At 38.2% G+C, this 23,555-nt stretch overlaps 1 pseudogene; it reads left to right on the forward strand.

Annotated features, from left to right (window-relative positions):
* Positions 1–4,468: 4,468 nt before the first annotated feature.
* On the forward strand, positions 4,469–13,935 carry LOC105740486 (annotated as a pseudogene).
* Positions 13,936–23,555: the final 9,620 nt, after the last annotated feature.

The raw sequence follows: 23,555 nt of genomic DNA on the forward strand, positions 1-23,555 counted from the left end.
AAGCCATCTTCATCTTGAGATTTTCTCCTTTAACAGACAAAAAAGTCCGTAACTTTTCTCTGATGTTCCATATGCCTTTGAGACTATTCTTATTTAGGCCCTTATAACTAAAGCCATTATAATTTTTCCTAGATCTTTTAACATTTTCTGTTTGAGAATTTTATCAACCTTAGGATTTCTATAAACATATCTGATGGTATAAATTAATGATTCTTGTCAGAGGTTAGGTGTCCTCTTATCTAGTACATGAATTAAACTCTACTGGTAAGATGATGAGATTTTCTTTCTTATCATTCTTCAAAAACAGAACAATTATTCCTTCTTTCCCTGCCATACCCTCACAGACGGTGAATCCCAGTTCCTCCACCTCCTCCCAAGCACCGAGACAGCCCTGAACAGATTGCAAAGCCTGCTTTGGGGAAGGAAACCAGCAAGTCCCAGCCTCGTGGCTTAAGCAGGGATTCAGGCACTCGTGCAGGAGGCCGTGATTGCCAGCAAAGCACCAGGCACACTGCTGGTGGCTCTGCGACAGAAGCGACACAGCACGCCTCCAGCGTCCAACACGTGGCATTCCCTCAGGCCAGCCTGCTTGCCCCCACACCCCTCATCCTCCATCCCCATCTGGTCGCTCTTCGCAACAGCTCTGCTGACTTCATGCTCAACGTCTTGGGCCTTCCTGCTGCGGGCCATGGGACCTTATTTAGAGCCATTTCTTCCCACCAAGGAGTTAATCATATGTGTTTTCAACAATACAACCATCTGGGCATCTGACACCAGTCACCAAGTAATTAGTGGGAAATGTTGCAACATATCCAGGATATTTAATAAATATTTCTTGAATGAATTAAGGAGGCTCAGCAACTCCACATTTGCTCACACCAGAAAAGTATAACGGAGAAGCTTCTTGTACTTCTCTGGGCCCCTCTTAAGTACCTTTAAAGGGCCCCATTCCTCTGACCACACTATAAGAGTTATATATAGTAACCCTAGTGCCCTGTCCTCAGGGGACTAATCTCAATCTCCCCACTCTTCTTCAGCAATCTCAACCCTTATGTCTGCTCAAAGCACCACTTGTATTCCAATAATTGCCAATATTTATTTCTAGCTCACAGCACTTCCCCCAGCAGACTTGAAAATCAAACTTTCTAATGGTCATTCCCATCAGATATCCACAGGCACTTCAAACTTAACATATCCAATACTGAATCCTTTTTATTTATTTATTTATTTATTTTTTAGAGTCAGGTTCTCATTCTGTCACCCAGGCTGGAGTGCAGTGGTGTAATCATAGCTCACTTCAGCCCTGAACTCCTGGGCTCAAGTGATCCTCCTGGTTCAGCCTCCCCAGTAGGTGGGGTTATCGGCATCCACCAACACACCCAGCTAATTTTTCTTAATGTTTTAAAGACAGGGTCTCACTGTGTTGCCCAGGCTGGTGAATTCATTATTTGATCCCTGATATGTTCTTCCACCTTCACCCTGAAAATCCTAGGAATAGTCCTCAACTTCTCTAACTCCTGCCTCCACTCCCATGCAATCAGTTTCCAAGTTCTGCTGGTTTTACTTCCTAAGTCTTATTTGACTCTGTCCTTTCTCTTCCCTTCCAGTTTCCCCAGTTCTGCCTCTGGTCCTCATCCTCTCTAGTCTGGAGTGTTGCATTACCCCTAACTAGTCTCCCTGGCTTCTTCCTTCAAGCCCCATAGAGAAGTAAGAGTGAATTACATAAACACAGACCTGATTCTATCATTCCTTTGTTTGAAAATCATCAAATAGCTCCTCTTCAATTAACTGTAAAGCTCACGGCAGGAGTTTACGGTTATACACAACATAACTTCCTGGTTACACACAACATAACTCCCTGAACTATCAGTTGTTCTCAAAGACTTGGATGGGCAAACTTCATTTTTTAAAAAAATAAAAATAAAAAACCATTGTATAATAGGATACAATGCAAAATTTGCGCTAAGTTTAATTATAACATTTGGAAACTGAAAGTCCAGTGCCTTAATGACCTATACCTATGACAGCATAACCTCAACTCCTCCCTCTTCCCCCCTCCTTCCCCCAATAAGTCCTATTTGTTCTTGTCATTCCCAAGGGATGTCTCCCATGTATTCCATAGAAGCCAGGAGTTTCACACACTTTATATTCTATGGTAGTCCCAGAGTCTAGAATAAGATCTGGCACATAGTAGGCACTCAATAAATATTTATTGAGTATATAAATGAACTCACAACCAATCTGCTAGCTGATGTCACCACAAGGCTAGATGTGCTTTCTCTTTGGCTCTCTGATATGGTTTGGGTTTCGTCCCCTCCAAATCTCTTGTTGAATTGTCATTTCCAGTGTTGGAGGTGAGGCCTGGCGGGAAGTGTTTGGGTCATGGGAGGGGATCCCTCATGAACATCTTGGTGCTGTCCTTGCAGTAATGAGTGAGTTCTTGCTCTGAGTTCACACTGGTTGTTAAAAAGAGTATGGTACCACCCCCCACCACCCTGCCCCGTGTCTTGCTCCCTCTCTCACCATGTGAGATGCCTGCTCTCACTTCACCTTCCACCATGAGTGAAAACTCCCTGAGGCTTCATGAGAAGCTGAGCGGATGCTGGGCGCCATGCTTCCTGTACAGCCTGCAGAACCATGAGTCAATTAAATTTCTTTTCATTATAAATTACCCAGTCTCAGGTATTTCTTCACAGCAATGCAAAAACAGACTAACATATGCTGTTTCCCACTTTGCCACCTCTGCAGCCTGCTCAGCCACTCAGAGAAACATCCTAGCTGCCTCCCACCATCGAGGTTACACCATTGTCCATGCCAAAGGACATGACAGAATAAAGCTGGATCCATGCAGATGCAGAAAAATGGTCACCTAAGCTCTGAAACAGTTCTGTTTGTGCCTAGAGTCCCAAACACCTTTGGGGTTTCACCAGTTCCTGGCTACCTCTCTTTATAGGCAGCTCAGAGTCAATCCACAGGATCCTGTAGACCCCATACCAAATGTCCTCTCTCCACAACCTGTTATAAAGTAATGACAGCCACACATAACAATGGCAACAAACATCCTGAAGGAAGCTGTAAACCAAACATGTCTACTATGAATACAAAACTGAAAAGAAATTCCATGATTGGGCAAGCCCTTCTGCAATTTGGAGAGTTTCTCTGGAAAACTACTCGGCCTCTAGACCTCAGCTTAAGTGTTTCCTCTTTAAGGAAGCGTCTGATCCTTTACATCCCCATCCAAAACTATCCACTCCCTCAAGAACTAGTGCCTACTTCTGCTACCACAGGGTGAAGGCTCGGGTTTGTGGGGCCTGAACCTAGTACAATTTTCAAGACCGTCTTTAAGCAAAAGAATATAAAATTACAAATATAAAAGTAGAATGCCAAGATAATATTATTTATGAAGAGAAAAATTAATACAAATTTTCAAAATCTGAAAAATATACTACCTATCCAAAATATAGAAAAAATACACATCATATTTCATTAATTAATGACCTGATTTCTCTAGAATACCTTTCCTACCTGTTTTCCTACTTGTCAATTGCATACTCTGTATCATCTCTTCAACAATAATTTTGTAATATTACTTTCCGTAGAGAGAGGAGAAATAGAAATCAGTCTTTCATATGCTACAACTGATCAGAATTTTTCTTATTATTGATAGTTGGGCTTTGTAAAACATGCTACTTTATACACAGACAAAATATCGGTATTGTTACAAACACAGAACTTCTGATAAATTCTACTTCACATGATTCTTATCAAAAAAAACATACAGTTGTCATTATATGTAAAAGATCTTCCATTTAAACTGAAGATAAATGAGAATCAAAGCCTTTGCTTACAGTTTTACACATTGAATGATGGGAAGAATTTTCCAAGGACGAGCTTCTGGCTCCATACATGTCCAGTCCTGTTTTGTCTCCACCCACTTTCTTTTTGTGCTAGGAATGTGGAATATATTCATGTCAGGTTACAAACTCGCCCTGCACTATCATGTCCCAATGTCAGGTGAGTTGGCACAACGAGCAATGCAAGAATTCCTAGAAGACATTTCTACCCCAAGATGATTAACAATAGCTTCAATATACATGGAAGCAACTGAAAAACACATAAACATATCCCACTAAGTCCAAACAAAATGCATCCTCAACTCAATTCCCCTTATTGAAATCCCAAAAATGCCCACTGCTAGTCTAACGTTATTTAACACAAGCAGAAGTGAGATTCATGGGAAGTCGGAGTAGAGAGAAAGCGCACTCTTACGTGAGAGTGATTAAAACAGCTAACATTTGCATATTTTACAAAAACACATGACCATGTGAACACTTTGCCAGGGCCTTGGAACAGGCCCAGGGAGTGAGAGCTCTGAAGGTTAAGCTTCATTAACTTCACAGAAAAATCCATTTCTAATCACTGCACTTACCAGATTGCATATTAATTAATTAATGATGATAGCTGGGAAATGATGGCTAATGAAAAGGAAGAAGTCAGGCAGATCTCACAGAAACTGCAGGAACTGGTGGATCAGCTCTATTCATTTCAAGACTGCAATTTCAAGACACATAGTGTTGAGGATGCTGGGGGGAAGCAATAGGATGTGCAGGAGGAGATGCAGAAGCCCCTGGAGGAGATGTTGAAGACCCTGTGGCAGATGGAGGAAGTCGTGGGTTTAATCCAGGGCAAGGTGCAGTGAAGATGCTGACTGGGAAGGCACTGAACATGACTCCTGACTGTGTCTCTAAGGCTGAGGAGTTTCTATCAAAGGCTATGAAGCTGGAGCCTGAGCTGGTGGAAGCCTGAAACCAGCTGGGTGAGGGGTACTGGAGAAAAGGGGGTATTGCAGCTGCAAGAAAAATGTCTCCCTGCGAAACCTATTGACAGTGCTTCACCAGCTGTGGACTAACGTTGGAGATTAACATTTTTATCATGTCATGGACAGTGACCAATAGGCTAAATTGGCTGTGAAGATGACCGTGCACCATGGCCACTCCTAGCATATTCTGGAGAATACATACTTTTCTCTTCACTTCAACATCAGTGAGAACCCTAAGATCTTCCAGCAAGCTTTCTGCCTAGGTCCAAGCAGAGAAGGTTGACAGGACAGCTTCCAGCAATCCTGACCTTCATCGAAACAGAGTGATGTTACAGAAACATGAACATCAATGAGAAGATCCTGGGGACTTTTCTTGAGCTGCAACACTGGACCCTGCCTGGCCAGAGCCCTGGCAACAAGAGGAACTCCTGGAATTCCTGGAGAGAGGAGCCAGCCTCCTTGATAGCAAGGGAAGGATGAAGAACAAAAAGCTACAGAGCTAGGAAGCTTGCGCTCAGCCCATCTAGGCCCTTGTGATGATGGGCACTGCCCACTCAGCCTCTGGACAGAAGGTGACCCCAGAGCTCAAGCCACTGAGCATGCTACATTGTGTCTTAGTCCATTCAGGTTGCTATAACAAAATACCTTAGACTGGGTGGCTTATAAACAACAGGAATGTATTTCTCACAGTTTTGGAGACCAGAAAGCTAAGATCAAGACACCACCAGATTTGGTGACTAGTAAGGGCCCTTTCCTCATAGACGATGTCTTCACGCTGCACCCTCACTTGGTGGAAGAAGTAAACAAGCTCCCTTGGGTCTCTGTTATAAGAGTACTAATCCCACTTGTGAGGATTCCACTGTCATCGTCTAATCACTTCCCAAGGCTCCACCTCTTAATATTATCACTTCAAGGGTTAGGACTTCAACATATGAATTTGGTGTGGGACACAAGCATTCAGACTATAGCATACATCTTCAGTATATGTACTTATTCAGCAGGAATTTAGTGAGTTCCTACTATATACCAGGTGTTGTGTGTTAGTGCCTAGGGATTCCACTACGAGTTAAATCAGGCATAATCCCCAGTCACATGGAATATAGAGCCATAGGGAGGACACATACATTGATTAAATTATCACACTAATAGCAGGATGATGACAAACTGATATAAGTGCTGAGAAGGAGAGAATCCAGCTCCATAATGAAGGATCTTGGCTATTAGTTGGTTAAAGATAGCTTCTATACAAAACAAGACACATGAATCTGAGGTTTGAAGGATGAAAAAGAATGAACTAGTTGAAGATGATCAGCCTTCAAAAACAGCATCCAAACAGAGGAACAGCATGTACAAAACTGCTGTGGTAAGAAGGAGCTGGAAATTATCTGTTGCTTTTCCTAATCCACTCTCTACCCTTCTTTACCCTGCCTTGCACCCCAAAAGGTTAACCTCTAGCTATCAACCATATACTTGGCCCTCTGGCTTCTTCTTACTTTTAGTCAATTGTTTAGGGTATTTATTTTCCTGATGGGCCTTGGGTTGGCTATAGCTGTGATCTTCTTTCTAAGACACAGTTCCATTTGGGTAGTCACTCAAAAAGCTTTATCCTATAGCTACCAGCTAGCGGCATCTCAGGGATCTGTAATTATTCCTGCGTCTTGTATCTACAGGGACCTACATTCTTGGTAACTAAGCTTTCAGATGCTTCTTCATCTCCTATTGACTTCCCTTAACCCTTCCCATATCCTTGTAAATAGTCCCTCATAAACTCTTCTGAGTTACACCGTTTGAATGCACCAGCTAGTTCTTGCCGGAAATGTGATATATGATTATCCCTCAGTATTGTGGAACATTGGTTCCAGGACTCCTCAAGGATACCAAAATCCAAGGATGCTCAAGTCTCTAATGTAAAATAGTATGGTATTTGCACATAACCTATGCACAATCTCCTATATACTTTAAATCATCTCTAGATTACTTATAATACATCATACAATGTAAATAGTTGTAATACTATATTGTTTAGGAAATAACGACAAGAAAAAAAGTCTACATATTCAGTACAGATGCTTTTTTTGCCCAGTTATTTTGTCTGCCATTGGTTGAATCTAGCAGCCTGGAACCCACAGATACAAAGGGTGGACTGCAATACATGTGAGAAACCGAAAGAAGATGGTTATGTGAAAAGTGCGGTGCAAGGTGTGGCTGGAAATCTCCCTAGGAACCAGACTGTCTAGAGCCTTCTAAGTCATTTTGAGAATTTGGATGTTTATCCTAACAGCAATGCACTAACATTGAAGAGTTTAAAGCAGAAGGGACATAAGAGGGTTTGCTGTTTTGACCAAAGCTAGACTGGAGTGGGTCGAGAAGTAAGTGGGAAGTGAGAAAATGGAGATAGCAAGGATTGTTATCACTCATAAGAAGTTTAGTTTTGAAAGAAGAAACGATTTAAGACAGAAATTGGATAAGGAATATATGACCAATTGAGAGTTTTATTAAAAGATAAAGGAGAATGGGAATGTAGGAAGGAATGTAAATTCCAGGTAGGAGAATGCAGTAGGATGTGCATGAAATAAATAAAGAGAGGGTTAGAGTTAGAAGGCAGGAAAAGGCACAGACGATGGCACTGGCCATAAATAGACAGAGAAGCCCCTGTTTCGGTGTAACAAAAGAGAAGAGGATGGATACAAATAGAAGCCTTCGCATTTGCATAATTGTTGGGTAGCAGGAAATTGATGGTGGGGCTTTCCATCAGTTCACTTCAACTTTCTTTGTAAGAGAGAAGGAAAAGTTATTCATGTCAAGCATCAGAGAAAAAGTTGGGATGAGGTAGGGGAGAGTTCAGAGATAGCAGTGAAGACGGTTTGAAATATCTGCTGTTAGGAATGGAAGTGCAACACAGATCAGAAGGTTGTAGTAGGAGTGTCATGCAGCTTTGAGAACACCCTTGAGTTTCAATATTGACATGAATGTTCCCCTTCCCCACTCTATTTTATGCCTGCTAAGCCCACGAGATTTAAGTGGATCTAGCCTGGACTGTGATGCTACACTTAGACATAGGACAAATACTTGAGTTATTGGTCCGGGGATGATATGGTTTGGCTGTGTCCCCACCCAAATCTCATCTTGAATTGTAGTTCCCATAATCCCCATGTGTCATGGGAGAGACCTGGTGGGAAGTGATTGAATCATGGGGGCGGTTACCTCCAGGCTGTTCTTGTGATAGTGGTTCTCACAAAATCTGATGGTTTTATAAGGGGCTCCCCACCACCCCCACCTTAGCTCTCCACTTCTCCTTGTTGCTGCCATGTAAAGAAGGACATATTTGTTTCCCCTTCTACCATGATTGTAAGTTTCCTGAGGCCTCCCCAGCCATGCTGAACTGTGAGCCAATTAACCCTCTTTCCTTTATAAATTACCCAGCCTTAGATAAGTCTTTATTAGCAGCATAAGAACGAACTAATACAGGGGATAAGCATGTGACCCAAGCTAGGCCATTCCAAGTCAGGCCTGAAAATTCCATTACCATTATCACAAAGGATGTTCTTTCCCTCTCACTGGTATTAAAAGCATAAAGAAGCCGAGCGTGGTGGCTCACACCTGTAATCCAAGCACTTTGGGAGGCCGAGGTGGGTGGATCACCTGAGGTCAGGAGTTCGAGACCAGCCTGGCCAATATGATGAAAACCCATCTCTCCCATAAATACAAAAAAAAAAAAAAAATAGCAGGGCATGGTGGCAGGCACCTGTTATCCCAGCTACTTGGGAGGCTGAGGCAGGAAAATCACTTGAACCTGGGAGGCAGAGGTTGCAGCGAGCAGAGATCACACCACTGCACTCCAGCCTAGGCAACAGGAGTGAAACTCTGTCTCAAAAAAAAGTATAAAGATAATGTAAGGTTAGTTAAGGCTGCTCAATGTCATCTTGTCATCAAGCTGGAGAGAAAAACAGCGCCCTGATGATACTGTTTGAATGTCTAGACCCAGCCATGTCTAAAGCTTGACCACTCTTTTAACTTTCTACTTGCATAAGCCAATAAATTACTATTTTTGCTTAAGCTAGCTTAAGTTGGGTTTCTGTCTAATTTACACATTAAAAATTACATCGTAATCATAAATTTATACTCCTACCAATATTTTATCTCACTTTCTCCAGAAATGCTTCACTGCATGAATATAGGCATGGACAAATGTAGGTGACTACTAGGGTTTATCTAGAAGAAGGGTTTTGCCAGGAAAGTGAACAACGAGAAAAAGGCACAAGAGAGTGAGTGTAAGCCTCATGGCCAACTTTCTTTCCTTTAATCTATATGCCAGATCACATGTGCCTGAGCTTAGGATTACAACTAGAGGAAACATATATTTGAGGTTAAGTTCCCATTGAGAAAAATTGAATCTGGTCACCCCTCCCACTCTCTCTACCCTCAACTCCCCTACCACTGGCCACAGCAAGGAGATTCCTGGCAATGTTACATTTCCTGCAGACAAGATTGCTTCTGGAGTCACATGCTACTGATATTAAAGAAAGAAGAATCAAATAGGGAACCAAAAGAAGTGGGGGATAATTTTAAAATGTAAAAATGAGTCTAAAAATACTTTAAAAAGAACTCAGCCTGTTGTGTCTCTAGATACACCAGAAGTAACAGTCAGCAATTGTTTAAATCAAGACAAAGTGTGAAGGTTAGTCTTTCCAACTGCATATTCTATATTTTCCTATCAGGAACAGAGCACAGGAAAATGCCATAGGCCCATGAATCATCTACACTTACGCCTGGCAGGAAACTTCTGATAATTCATACATTCCATCTGGTTGCAACTTAAAAGACTAATTACCAGTGGTACCAACTAATACTAATGATTAACGGGTGAGGTTCTTAAAAATGAGGCCAACAGGAGCCCCAAACTCAGCATGACTACAAACAGACAAAAAGTTTTACTTTGATATAAGCAGATGGTATTTAGAGCTTTCAATCTGGTACAGGTGAAAGTCAGTCCCCTTGTTGAGTAAATTATTTAAGCTTCATTCCAAAATCAGTAATTTAATTTAAAATGTCACTTGTGTCTTTGTATTATCACCTCTACCTTCTGAATAACTAAGAACATAAAGATGTTTTTGAAAGAAGAAAAGGCCATCTGGCCCACCCTAGTTACCATTTATGGTTAATTATTATTAATATTAATAATTTTACATTATTGGCACACAAACCTTGAGGCCTCTAAGTCCTTCAGTAGACATGATAGATCAGGTAAATCTTGCAAAGCCACAAAGCTGAGGAAGTAATTAGCTAGTAAATTGCACTGAAAAAAGTATTTAATCAAAATAAAAGTTGAGCTTCCGTACAGTATGTAATGACCTTTTCCTGAAAGACTATATATTTCCTCATCCCATTTTCATATCAGATTCAATTCCCATTGCCGTTTGAAGTCAAAGTCACCTTTGTACACAGAAGATACAGGTGAAAACTTGGAAGGAGATGAAGATCAAAGTTCTAGTTTTATCCTAGATAGCTTTATAAAGCATCAAGCAACCTTAAAAAACATATACATGGTCACTTTAAAATACAAATAACTTGTCTCAAAAAATGCCTTTTTCAAAATTAGGCTTTGTTTTTATAATGCCAGTTTTAATTTACTTTTGAAATATTGTAAATAGAAGATGTTTTATTCCATCTTATATTGAAAATCAGAAAATTACTGTGACTTCACTGAAACTATACTATTAGTAACCAGAGTTTATAACCTCTTAGTTCATTATTGAAACCACTGCATCAGGTATTCTCAAACTTTTTTGTCACATACATACTTCTTGTTAATTCACAGTATCCATACTTATAGCTTGTATTCCACTAAAAAAAAAAAATCAAAAATTCTAGGATTTGCCACATTTATTATGTCCTTAATTATTATTAAAACAATATAGAGCATAGAATGAGAGCTAGATAATTTCTTTATGCAAAAAAATGGAAATAATCTTAGGAGGTAATACATGGAAAGCTCATAGCACAGTTACATGACAGAGTGTTTCATAAATAGAATTGTCACAAATATAGTTTTATTTTTCCCCATTTCTTTGGTTCACTCTTCCTTCTTTCCTTTCCCCACGTTGGTTTTATTCTCACATACTGCACATCTCCCCGCATCCCAGAGAATTATCCCGTGATAATTATTATCTGCTTTTCCTCTTTTCTCTTAGTAAGTTGCAACATAGTCTTTTTTTTAAACTGAAATCTTACTAATTACTGTCAAGCCTCTTCTGTTTGCAAATAATCTCCTGAGGTCTTTTGCAACTATATTCTCCAAGCATTTGCACTGCATCATCACCACAGTACATCTGTCTTTTTGCTGTGCCCCACGTGAAGCCCAGCAGCCTCTCCCCACCTGTCTAATGCACAACGCTTTCTAACTGTCTTCTCAACTTGCTCTTCTCTTAACTCAATAATCCACACACTTGAAGTCGGGGGAAATTCATTGCACATAAGTAGATTTTACATTCTTCCAACAGCAGCGCTTCCCCAGCCCATAACCTCTGGCCTGTACTATTTTTGTGCTATTTAAAATAGGAAACAAAGAGAGGCAGGATCGCTGACTCAACAGGAGGCTGCATCTAAGCCCAGTTCTGATTACAAGTGTCAAGTTCTTTCTGAAATATTTCTGAGGAGTGAGAGAACAAGCAGATTTATAGAGTACATACTTCACTGGTTTTTATTTTGGTGGTACGTGTAGATGAGAAGAGATTAAAAGCCCAAACAAATGTCTAAATCATTGTGCACACCTCCTGTAGTACATTTCCCAGGCATCGGCACTATAGACAGCACTCTGCAAGGGAAAATCGTCCCCTACCTTGTTCCTCCCAGGAAACGCAAGGGAAAAAAAATCCCAAAGAATTAGGAGGGAATTTCCAAATTGTCAAAATATCATCATTCTCATGAAATATATCATGACAAAAAAATGATTCAATTTTTAAAATAAATTATCTTTGAAGTTTTTAGTACCAAAACCTAATTCAAGGGTTTGGGTATGGTGCGATTCAAGGCATGATTTATATTTAAGATTTAAGGGCTAAGGATACTATTTCTCCCAGAAATACAAGGCTTAGAGGAAGACTAATACAGTGATTAGAAAACAACAGAGTTTCGTATCTCATGGTGCTGAATTCAACTCCCAGCTTGAACACTCTAACCAAGTAAAATTAGACAAGTTACTTAACCTCTCAAGCATCTAAGCATTATGTATGATACTTAAACTCTCAAGTTTCTCTAAGCACTATCTGTATAATGGGGGCACTAGTGCCTTGCTCTTAGATTTAAGTAGAGCAATGTAGGTAGCATGATTTGCAACCATTAAACTAGTTGGTGGCAATTATTATATAAAATTTACTTTAAAAAAATTGTCGTCATAAATAAAAAGAAATGGATACCTACAATTCAAGTTCCTATTTTACTGAGGATAATATTTGAAGCAGAGGAGCCTTCCCTAGCTTTTCAAATGACACTAAACAGAAAGTAACTTTTTTTCCCACCTGAAACCTAGTCTTCCTTCTATATCTCAATCAGTCCCACTCACTCCTTGGCATCCAACTCCTCACCACTTTCTTTCCTTTCAAACTGATAATGTTCCTGCCTTTGAGACTGGTTTTTATTTCAGTGTTGAAACATCAGAGTCCACTGCTTATGCAGCCAACTTTCATATACCAAAATATTCAATACTCAGTATGCAAAGGAAAGATGTTGATTTCAAAGGCCTTTGGGGGCGGTATAATAATAAGGGTCAGATTACATGTGTGATCAATTTTGGCCTTTTGCATGTCAATTAACGTATTGCACTTGGATGTTTTATTGATGGCAAATCCTATAGAGAGATGTTATTATGCTCATATTTTAGTGTCTTAGGGGTCAGCATCTCACACACAGATATCCACTGGCATACATTCAAATGCAGAATTGCTAGCTTTATCATTTTAAATTATTTAAGCCAATGAAAGGACACTCCATTTGTTTGCTCAATAGTCAATTGAAATGGAAACGGTTTGCTGAGTGCGTCTCCCTTGAAAGTCTCTTCCCCTCTAGTGCCAATTACAGAATATGAAAGGCATACTCTGCACAGCTTGCTCAGGATAATAAATCACTAAATTGGAAGCTTCACTTGCATTGCTGATTTTGATAAGAAAATTAATAGAATTAGCAGCTTATCTGCTCGACCAGGCGATTCACATTATGAAAAAGAAGAGAAGGGGAAAAAAAGAAAAGAAAAAAGAATGAAAAAGAAAAGAAACGGAAATCTGTTTCTATGGCCACGACTGCCTGTATCTCTTCCTGGTGACAGGGAGACAGTTCAGATAGTTTCTTTTGGTGCCCGTATGGTGATAAAGCTCTGTTGGAAACAAAGCGAGAAGCACTATCCATTATTGTCTACTTGTTCTGTTTTCATGCATAATTAAAGCTGGACAAAGCCAACATTGGCTCAGACGTTAAATAAGGCTGCATTAGGCAAAGTCCAGCAGCAGTCCAACCACTAAGATACAGAAATTCTAAACAAATCAAAATTGGTGAAATTGAGATTATTTTTCAAAAGAGGATTTACTGTCTTGCGTTTTCTTAGAGAAGGGGCTGTTGCAGCGCTTTTTTTCTTTTTGTCCAGGAGAGGATAATTATTCGCAATAAAGCTGCTGCTCTCGAAACAGAATGGAAAGACAAGAGTCGTTTGTTAAAGAAGACCCTTAGTAGCCTCCTGCCTGCTCCTTTTTTCTTTAAATATATATGAAGATCTGTAATTATTTCTTTGAAGAACATTTTTCAACAGCTGTAAATGATAATGAGCCAATCACTGTGTGCTCTTTTTTCTCTCAGCAGCTGCAGAGCTCCCCATCAACGCAATTAATTGATATTTGTAAAGTGCTTTGAAACTGAGAAGTGGAGCCTCATAAGTGCTAAATATTGTTCTTACTGCTGCTGCATTAGAAATTAACAAAGCCAGCCCCTCTTCAGACAGGCCTCAGAAGAACAGCAGTAATTCCAAGTGTCTGAAAACAATAACCTACAACTCCAAGGCACCCAAAAAAAGATTCAGATTAGTAGACCTTGTTAAGAAACATCAGAGGTTAATTGCTAAAGATTACTGAAAATTACATGTCAAGTGTTGAGCAGAATAAAACTTTAACTCTGCTACATGCATCATTTTCTCATGTTTACTCCAACATGTCGGTTTGTAGCATACTTTTTCTCAAAATGCACTTCTCAAGCAATGTATGTTGGAGAAAATGGTGCTTGTTTGTACAACAAGTCTAAGTTGAGACTTTTATAGATCCTAAGACAACTTAGAAAATGTTTGGCATTTATATTACTGTCTTTGGCTGAAAAATTCCTCTACCAAACCAAAAGACACTAGAGATGATCTCAAACATTTTTTATTTTCTGGCAATATATAGATATTGAAAAATGTTTGAGCACCAGATGTTGGTATGATTTCCAGCAGACTTCACTGTTTTCATTCAATATTTTAGTTTTTTAAAATTTTAACTGATATACCTTACACATCTGCTGTCTACGTCACTGACAGCATTAGTCATAAGAGGGGTTGGTATATTAATAATATACATTTCAAAGCACAAAGTAAAAGAGAGTCTTTATAGAGATATCTCACAGAGATAGCTGCAATTGAAATACTATCTCTTGGGGCAATAACTCTAGAGATAAAGTCATAAACCTGCTGGCATCCATTGCTGTGGGTAGCAAAATTCTGCCCCAATGATAGACCAAGTACATGAATACGTTTTCCTTTCCCTGATTCTAAAAAGCAGCAGCTTGCTTGAAAATCCTATGTTGCTAAGCAATTAATTGTTGACCATTCAATACCATTTCTTTATTAAGAAACAGAAATAATTATAGATGGTTAGCACCACCCAGCAATGCTTACACACACATTTTGAAACCAAAGATAGATATCTGTAAGTCAAACAACAGAACTAGTAAGCATGCATACATAATAACTCTACAGGGGAAAAAAATTACAGAACACTATGTGATAGACATATCTAAGGCAATCCGCTCATTTTTATGCTACTAAAACAAAAATTGTAACCCATGTAAAGTTTGTTTTTTAAAGGTTGCAGCCAGGCTTGATACTTTTAATTATAAGGTGATAGTTTTTTCAGAATACATGGCTTCAGTAAAGACTTTGAACACTAGAAAATCTAAAGTTATTTTTAAATCTTCCCTATTGTTAATTTGAATGTTTAAGCAGAACTACAAAGTTTTGTAAACTTAAAGCAAGAATCTGTGGGCTCCTTTTTCCTATCTTTCTGGCTGTCCTGAGGTTGTCAAACAAAGCCAAACTTAATTTCCCTCTAATCAGGCAAGACTGGCTAAAAAAGGCCAGTGAATGACCCTTCTGGAATACGTGCAGATTAAGATAAAAAGGAGAAGGAAATAATATTAACACTTCTCTCCTACAAAATTAAGAAACCTAATGTAGCTCCCCAGAACAAGAGCTCTGCACCTATTTGCTTTTAGAATATTTATGACCTTTCTTTTAACATATCTTACGCTAATCTCTCTCCTACAAAAAGGTGGTTTTATTTAAAATGCTGAACAATCTTGACAGTTCTCTCTTCTACAGTGATGGGACAGAAAAGAGATTTAGCTCCCCAACTTTTCTTTCAACTGGAAATGGGTTTTAATTTAAAATGATGGAAATCAGATCACATAATCATGCAGCCAAAAAAAAAGAATTTGAGAGAAAGAATAGGAAAGATTTTGTCACAAACTTTTTAAAATCACTTTACAATTATAATCTGATTGAATCCTCGCAATTCTGCAAGAGAGGTATCATTGCCCTCATTTTAAAATAAGAAATCTTACTTCTCTGCACAGTTGACAGAAAAAAAATTTTTTTAATAAAAAAATGAGAAATCTGAGGTTCATGTAGATTAAGAATTTTGCACAAGCGATGGCACTGAAATTTAAACTTAGTGTAACTCCAAAGTGCACACACTCCCCTATGCCATATAGTCTCCAAGCCTGCTACAAACCAATTTTTTTAGTTAGTTGCCATAGCAAATCACCTGCAGAATAAGAGACATCACTGTACTGTTGTAGTTAAGAGACTGTCCGTGAGTCCACAACTTACCATTGGTGGCCTTAGTGAAATTTCTTATTTTCTGTGTAAACTGGAATAACAATATACCTCAGTTGTCAATTTTGAGAATTAAATAAAATAATCCACTTAAAGCCCTTCACAAAGAACCTAGCATCTAATGAGAGCTCAATAAGTGGGTTCTGTTACTCTCGTTTATAACTATATTAATGTGGCTAACACAGGGCAGCCTTTCTATCCTGAGTTCTTTAATAAAGAAACAATATTGAATTTATTTTTAACTACTAGAGAAACGGTAAACAGCTGGGTGGCATCACACAGGTGTCTGACTAATCACTTGAAATCTTTTCCCAAATAACATCAAACGATTTCAACCTCAAGAACAGTTTTCATCCATATCTGGGTGAGCACACCTTTCAAGGCTTAGCGCATTTGTTCTGCACTAATAATAAAATTAGATTATGCCTACTTCATATAAGCAGTAAGAAGCTAATCCCTCATAAAGCACAGTCTAATATGTTTTTTTAACCATGAATCAACTAAGCTGCTGACCAAATAGATCTCGCAATGCCTAGTAAGTACTATTTCTTACCTAATAATTTACTTTCTGACTTTGTTCATTTCACATAGATGAACTCAACTCACACCTGAAGCTTGCTGAACCTGTGCTCATAAATTTCAGTTGACCTATAATTTGTGATACCAAAAAGTCAATACAAAAGAACTAGATTCTTCCTTCATAACTTCAAATACTTGCCAGGTTCATTAAAAACAAACAAACATATGTTCCGGAAATGTGACAATGCATTCAGACCTAGCTCTTGTTTGCATTGCTGTATCTGCAGTGAAAGACATAGGGATAATTTAGTGAGGCATACACATTGCCTCCATATCTCTTTAAAATAGAACTAAATAACAGCAAATATGAATAATCCTGTTAAGTCCTCAGGAAGCTTCAAAGAGTTTAATTCTGCATTGTGCCTCTCGGCCCAGAATCTCTTTAACCACACAAATCATAATGACTATCTTCGATGCCTTTCCACTATCAGGCAATATTGTGTTTTAGTACAGGACTGATTGACTCTGACACTACTGCTCTTAAACACAGATAAATAGGTTTTCACCTACAACTTTGAGTGTCACTATGATGGGCTGAACTGTGTCGCTCCCCCTCCACTGCTCCCCCCAAAAATTCATGTTGCAGTCCCTTAGAATGTGACTATTTTGGAAACCGTGTCTTTACAAATGTAATCAGGTTAAAATGAGGTCATTAAAGTGGGCCCGAATCCTATATGACTGATTTTCTTATAAAAACGGGAAATTTAAACAGAGGGAAGAGAGTGTGAAGACACAGAGGGAGAAGACACCCATATGACTAGAGTGATGCATCTACCAGTCAAAAAACACCAAGGATTCGCAGCAAACACCAGAAGCTACAAGAGCCAAGGAAAGATTATCCCTGAGACAGCATTGCCCTGCAGACACTTTGGTCTTGGACTTCTGGCATCCAGACTGTGAGTAAACACATTCCTGTTGTTTGAAACCATGCAGTCTTTGGGACTTTGTTGTGGCAGCCTTGGGAAACTAACAGAGCCACCATCACAGCCCATTTCTTCAGTGCCTGTTTCTCCTGGGAAAATGAAACATTATTCTAGGGGTGGAACACTAATTCCAACCCACATGAAAATTCTGATGAAGTTTTAAGGACTCCTGGAGTGTTGTTTTGGAATAAGTTCTCAGGTCAAATCCAAGATCAGCAGAAAAGTACACCACGACCACTTACTTTAGGTGCAGGAGGAGGCCCATTGCTATAACGCCACACATTTGCTATGACTACATTAAACCTTCATCAGTCATCACTGCCCTAGTATAAATTATTTTCTCAGAGGATTTCCAACATAGACCCTACGAGAGTAGAATTTTGTAGAAATGATTTAAAAATAGATTCAGAGAAACAGACATGGCCCTAAGAGAACAGGTCTGGGGAAGAGCCCTGTGTAGCCTGGGATTACTTGAAGACCCTGGAACCCCAGAGATCTAGAAAGCTGTTCAGAAGAAAGGAGAAAGGACAATCTCTTTCACCTACATCACAGTTTTGTCCAGAGAGCTCTGCTGCTTATCTCTATCAGGATATAAGTTTGGTGATTAAAACACCAGAACCATCAGATTCCTATTCAACTGTAATGACCCATCCTTATAGAATACAATACAATGTTTTTGTCACACAGCAGTTCTATATTAATTATTGCATATCATGGTAAGTAAAATAGTTGGGGCAAGAAAATAGAAGGCCCATGTTTAAAAGGAAATGATTATATAATAAGGTTGTATTCCAGGTCAAAGGAAAAGGATAGTCAATTACTAGGAGTCAGCCATTTTGCTAACCTCCTGGAAAAATGTTAAGTCAGATCCTTACTTTCACACCCAAAGGAAAACAAATCTGGATGAATTAGAAGTGTAAATATTAAAAATAAAAATACGGGCAGTATTTCTGTAATCTCAGTGTGGGAAAGCCTTCCCAAGCAAGACTCAGAGGCCTAAAGAAAATGACTGATTCAGCCAATAACAAAATTAAACATTTCTAAGATTTAAAAATACTATTTAAAATGTTAAAAGACAAATAGCAAACTGGAAAAAATGGTAAACATATTTATATATCCAAGTGAACACTGACTATAAAAACTATTGTAAAACAATGTCTTCTACAGTTTCAAATATATGCAGCATTAATTCATGACAACAATAGCAGATAAGTCGATAAAACTAAAGTTGAAGTGACCTAAACTTCTTGTATTATCTGAGAAAAGAGTAAGAGCAACAATTAGCATTAGACTCTTATAATCTAAGCTTGTATGTTGTAATATGTAATAAAAGACTAATAAAATAATATGTAGCTTCCAAACTAGAGGGAGACTATGAACCTAAAGAAAGACAAAAAAAGAGAAAAAGGAACAAAAAAGAGGTAGGGCAAATAGAAAGCACACACTAAAATGTTCAAACTAAAGTGTTTTTTAACCCAAGTACATGAATAATTACAATAAATGTCTATGAATAAGTTCTGTAATTAAAGATGAATATTTTCAAATTTGAATTTCAAAAACACAAATTATAAACAATATATATCTAAATTGCAAGAATACAGAAAAAGTGAAAGAAAAGGAGGTGAAATAAATACAGTTCAAAAACTAATCCAAAGAAAGCGGATACTAGCTTATTAAAGAAAAAATAGAAATAAATGGTATACTTTATTCTAAAAGAATCAACCCACCAGAAAGAAAAACAGTTCCCTATTTGTACGCATATAACATTACCTCAAAATTTTTAAAGCAAAACTTGACAAAACTACAAGGAGAAATACAAATCTACACTCACAATAGTAACTTTGAAACACCACACGAAATCAAGAAAGATGAAGTAAATGTGAAGACTGTAATTTGCCCAAATGCACATTTATTGAAAACTGCACCCAACAACTGTGAAACAAATAATCCTTTGAAAAACACAAATCATCTACAAAACTTGTCTATATGCTGAGCTGTAAAGCAAGTCTAAAAAAAATTCAAAGCACTGATATCATACTGAGTTTCCTCTCTGATTACAGTGCAATTAAGCTTGAAATCAATAAAAAAACAGAAAATTACCTAATATATGGAAATTAAGTAATAAACATCTAAATAACTCATAAGTAAAAGGGAAAAAATCACAATGAAGTTAGAGTAGATTTTTAGCTGAATGGTAACAAAAAAATACCACTTGCCAAAATTTGTGGGATGCAACTAAAGCTGAGTTCAGAGGGGAGTTTATAATCTTAAACACATATTTAGAAAAGAAGAAAAACTAAAAATCAAGTAAGCATCCATCTCAATAAGCCTAAAAGCAGCAAAATAAAACCAAGATAACAGAAGGAAAGGAATCATAAATATAAGAGCAGAAATTAATTAAGTAGAAAAGAAACATCCAGTAGAGAAGATCCACAAAGCAAAAAGTTGGTACTAAAAGAACTAATATAATAAGATTGAGCAAAAACCAGTGAGACTGATCAATTTTAAAATATATACAAATAACAAGTATACAATGGGAGAAAATTCTTGCAATCTACCCATCTGACAAAGGGCTAATATCCAGACTCTACAAAGAACTCAAACAAATTTACAAGAAAAAATCAAACAACCCCATCAACGAGTGGGCAAAGGATATGAACAGACACTTCTCAAAAGAAGACATTTATGCAGCCAACAGACACATGAAAAAATGCTCATCATCACTGGCCATCAGAGAAATGCAAATCAAAACCACAATGAGATGCCATCTCACACCAGTTAGAATGGCCATCATTAAAAAGTCAGGAAACAACAGGTGCTGGAGAAGATGTGGAGAAATAGGAACACTTTTACACTGTTGGTGGGACTGTAAACTAGTTCAACCATTGTGGAAGTCAGTGTGGCGATTCCTTGGGGATCTAGAACTAGAAATACCATTTGACCCAGCCATCCCATTACTGGGTATATACCCAAAGGACTATAAATCATGCTGCTATAAAGACACATGCACACGTATGTTTATTGCAGCACTATTCACAATAGCAAAGACTTGGAACCAACCCAAATGTCCAACAACGATAGACTGGATTAAGAAAATGTGGTACATATACACCATGGAATACTATGCAGCCATAAAAAATGATGAGTTCATGTCCTTTGTTGGGACATGGATGAAACTGGAAACCATCATTCTCAGTAAATTATCGCAAGGACAAAAAAACCAAACACCGCATGTTCTCACTCATAGGTGGGAACTGAACAAGAACACATGGACACAGGAAGGGGAACATCACACTCTGGGGACTGTTGTGGGGTGGGGGGAGGGGGGAGGGACAGCTTTAGGAGATATACCTAATGCTAAATGACGAGTTAATGGGTGCAGCACACCAACATGGCACATGGATACATATGTAACAAACCTGCACATTGTGCACATGTACCCTAAAACTTAAAAGTATAATAATAATAATAATAAATAAATAAATAAAATACGATTGAGCAAAAACCAGTGAGACTGCTCAATTTTAAAATATATACAAATAACAAGTATCAGAATAGAAAGACAGTCATCACTACAAATGCTACATAGGTATAAAAAAGATAGCAAAAGGAAATTATGCACTACTTTACGCCAATAAGTTAGAAAATTTATATAAAATGTACAAATCTTAGAAAAACAACTTTCCTATTGTAACTGAAACAAGAAGAGATAGAAAGCAAAGCAATCTTATATTTTAAAAATGGAATCTGCATTTTAAACCTTCCCTTTGCTCTCCCAAAAAAGCAAAAATGCCTGACCAAACAGCAAATTCTCCTAAATATTTAGGAAAGAAATAATGCCAATTTTAAACAAACTCCTTCAGAAAATTAAAAAAATAAAAACAGAGAACAATTATGTACACATTTTATGTAGCTAGCTTTTCCTTACTACAAAAAACTGACAAGGAAGGACATTATGTGAAAAGAAAATGACAGGCCAATTTAACACATATGTTAAAACCTTAAGCAAACTATTAGCTAACCAAATCAGCAACTTTTTATAAAGAAAAATATACCCCATAGCCCAGATGAATTTATCCCAGGAATATAAGGTTGGTTTACTATACCAAAAAATTAGTGTAATTCGCCATGTTAATAAAGGAGAAATATCATTTCGTCATCTCAATAGCTGCATTAAAAGCATTTGATTATAGTCAACATCCATTTACAACTTAACACACACAGACACATACACATCTTAGCAAACTCAAAATAGAAGTGAACGCTCTTAATCTTAAACCTACTTATCAAAAACAACAATATCCACCATATCAAATGGTAAAATGTTGAAAGCAGTCCCTTTAAGATGCAAATGAGACAAATATACCTATTACAGATATTTTTATTAAACATTATACAGGAGGTGCTAACCACTGCAGTGGAGGCAGAACAGGAGACAAAAGACCTATCTTTTGCGAAGAAAGAAATAAGCTTTTATTTTTTACAAACAATATGACTGCATATATAGAAAATCTAAAAGAATAATGGGACAAATATAACAACAATAAAAAAAAGTATATGAAAAAGGAGCTTGCAAAAAAGTTGACATCAGACAAAGGAGAGCAGTCTCTGAGAGACAAAAATCAAACATGATACATCTATGATTGCCTGAATTTAGTCTGTAGACCACAGAACAGGGAGGTGAAAGCCAGGCAGAGCCCAGAGGACTGCTCTAGTTGAGGAAATGGAGCTTAGAGCCCAGGGAGAGCAGGACAAACAGGGTTTGCAGGGTCAGAAAAGAAAGAGTTGAACAAAGATAATCCCAGAGATCTGCAGAGGGTCTTTTTCTACATAGTATTCAGCAAAGTAGCAATTAGCATACATATGAAAGGACACTACCCAAGGCCAAGGAAAGAACCATCCAAAAGGCTTAGAGGTAACAGTATTCAGTATTCACACACAGGCCAGAATAGTGCCTGTGCCCATGAGTCAAACTGAAAACCTCTTAGTAGACATAGCATTGGGTAGAGAACTCAAAAGGATTTTGCCTCAATAATGGAAAATAACTTGTCCTATACTAAATGCCAATCTGTCCCTGCCTAAAAAATGCCCAAAGTTTGAAAGGATCAACTGCTTCCAGTAACTTAATTGCATCCCAGAACAAAGCTCAATAATATGTGTAAGTGCCGGGCGCAGTGTCTCACACCTGTAATTCCAGCACTTTGGGAGGCCGAGGCAGGCAGATCACCTGAGGTCAGGAGTTCGAGACCAGACTGGCTAACATGGTGAAATCCCGTCTCTACTAAAAATACAAAAATTAGCCTGGTGTGGTGGTGGATGCCTGTAATCCCAGCCACTCCAGAGGCTGAGGCAGGAGAATCATTTGAACCTGGGAGGCAGAGGTTGCAATGAGCCCAGATCGTGCCATTGCACTCCAGCCTGGGCAACAGAGCAAGATTCCGTCTCAAATAATAATAATAATATTTATAAGAATACAAAAATATGTGGCACCCAACAAGGTAAAAGTCACAATATCCATGACTATCAGATTACCAAGTATGGAAAGAAACAAGAAAATATAACCCAAAATGAAGAGAAAGTTCTATCAAAATCAACTCAGAGGCGACACAAAGATTAGAATTAGGACATTAAAAGTTATTATAACTCTTCCAAATGTAGAAAAATTAAATACAGACATTGAACATATTTTTAAAACATTAATTGAATTTTAGAGATAAAAACTACAATGTCTCAGAGGAAAATACACTGCATGGAATCAACAGCAGATTAGATAAGGTAAAAAATATAATTAATTTGAATGCATCATAATAGAAATGTTCCAAAATGAAGGACTCAGAGGAAGGTAGGAAAGAAGGAAGGAAGGAAGGAAGGAAGGGAGGGAGGGAGGGAGGGAGGGAGGGAGGGAGGGAGGGAGGATGGATCTATGTGCTATAGGGCAACTTTAAGCAACCTAAAAACCAAAGAAACATGAGTGCAATTAACATGAAGAAAACTATGCCAAAGCACATTACAATCAAATGCTTAAAACCAGTAATGAAGAGAACATTTTTAAAGCAGTCAGAGGCCGGGTGCAGTGGCTCATACCTGTAATCCCAGCACTTTGGGA

This window comes from Nomascus leucogenys, chromosome 11 (genome assembly GCF_006542625.1).
Source record: "Nomascus leucogenys isolate Asia chromosome 11, Asia_NLE_v1, whole genome shotgun sequence".
In the NCBI taxonomy this organism is placed as follows: Eukaryota; Metazoa; Chordata; class Mammalia; order Primates; family Hylobatidae; genus Nomascus; species Nomascus leucogenys.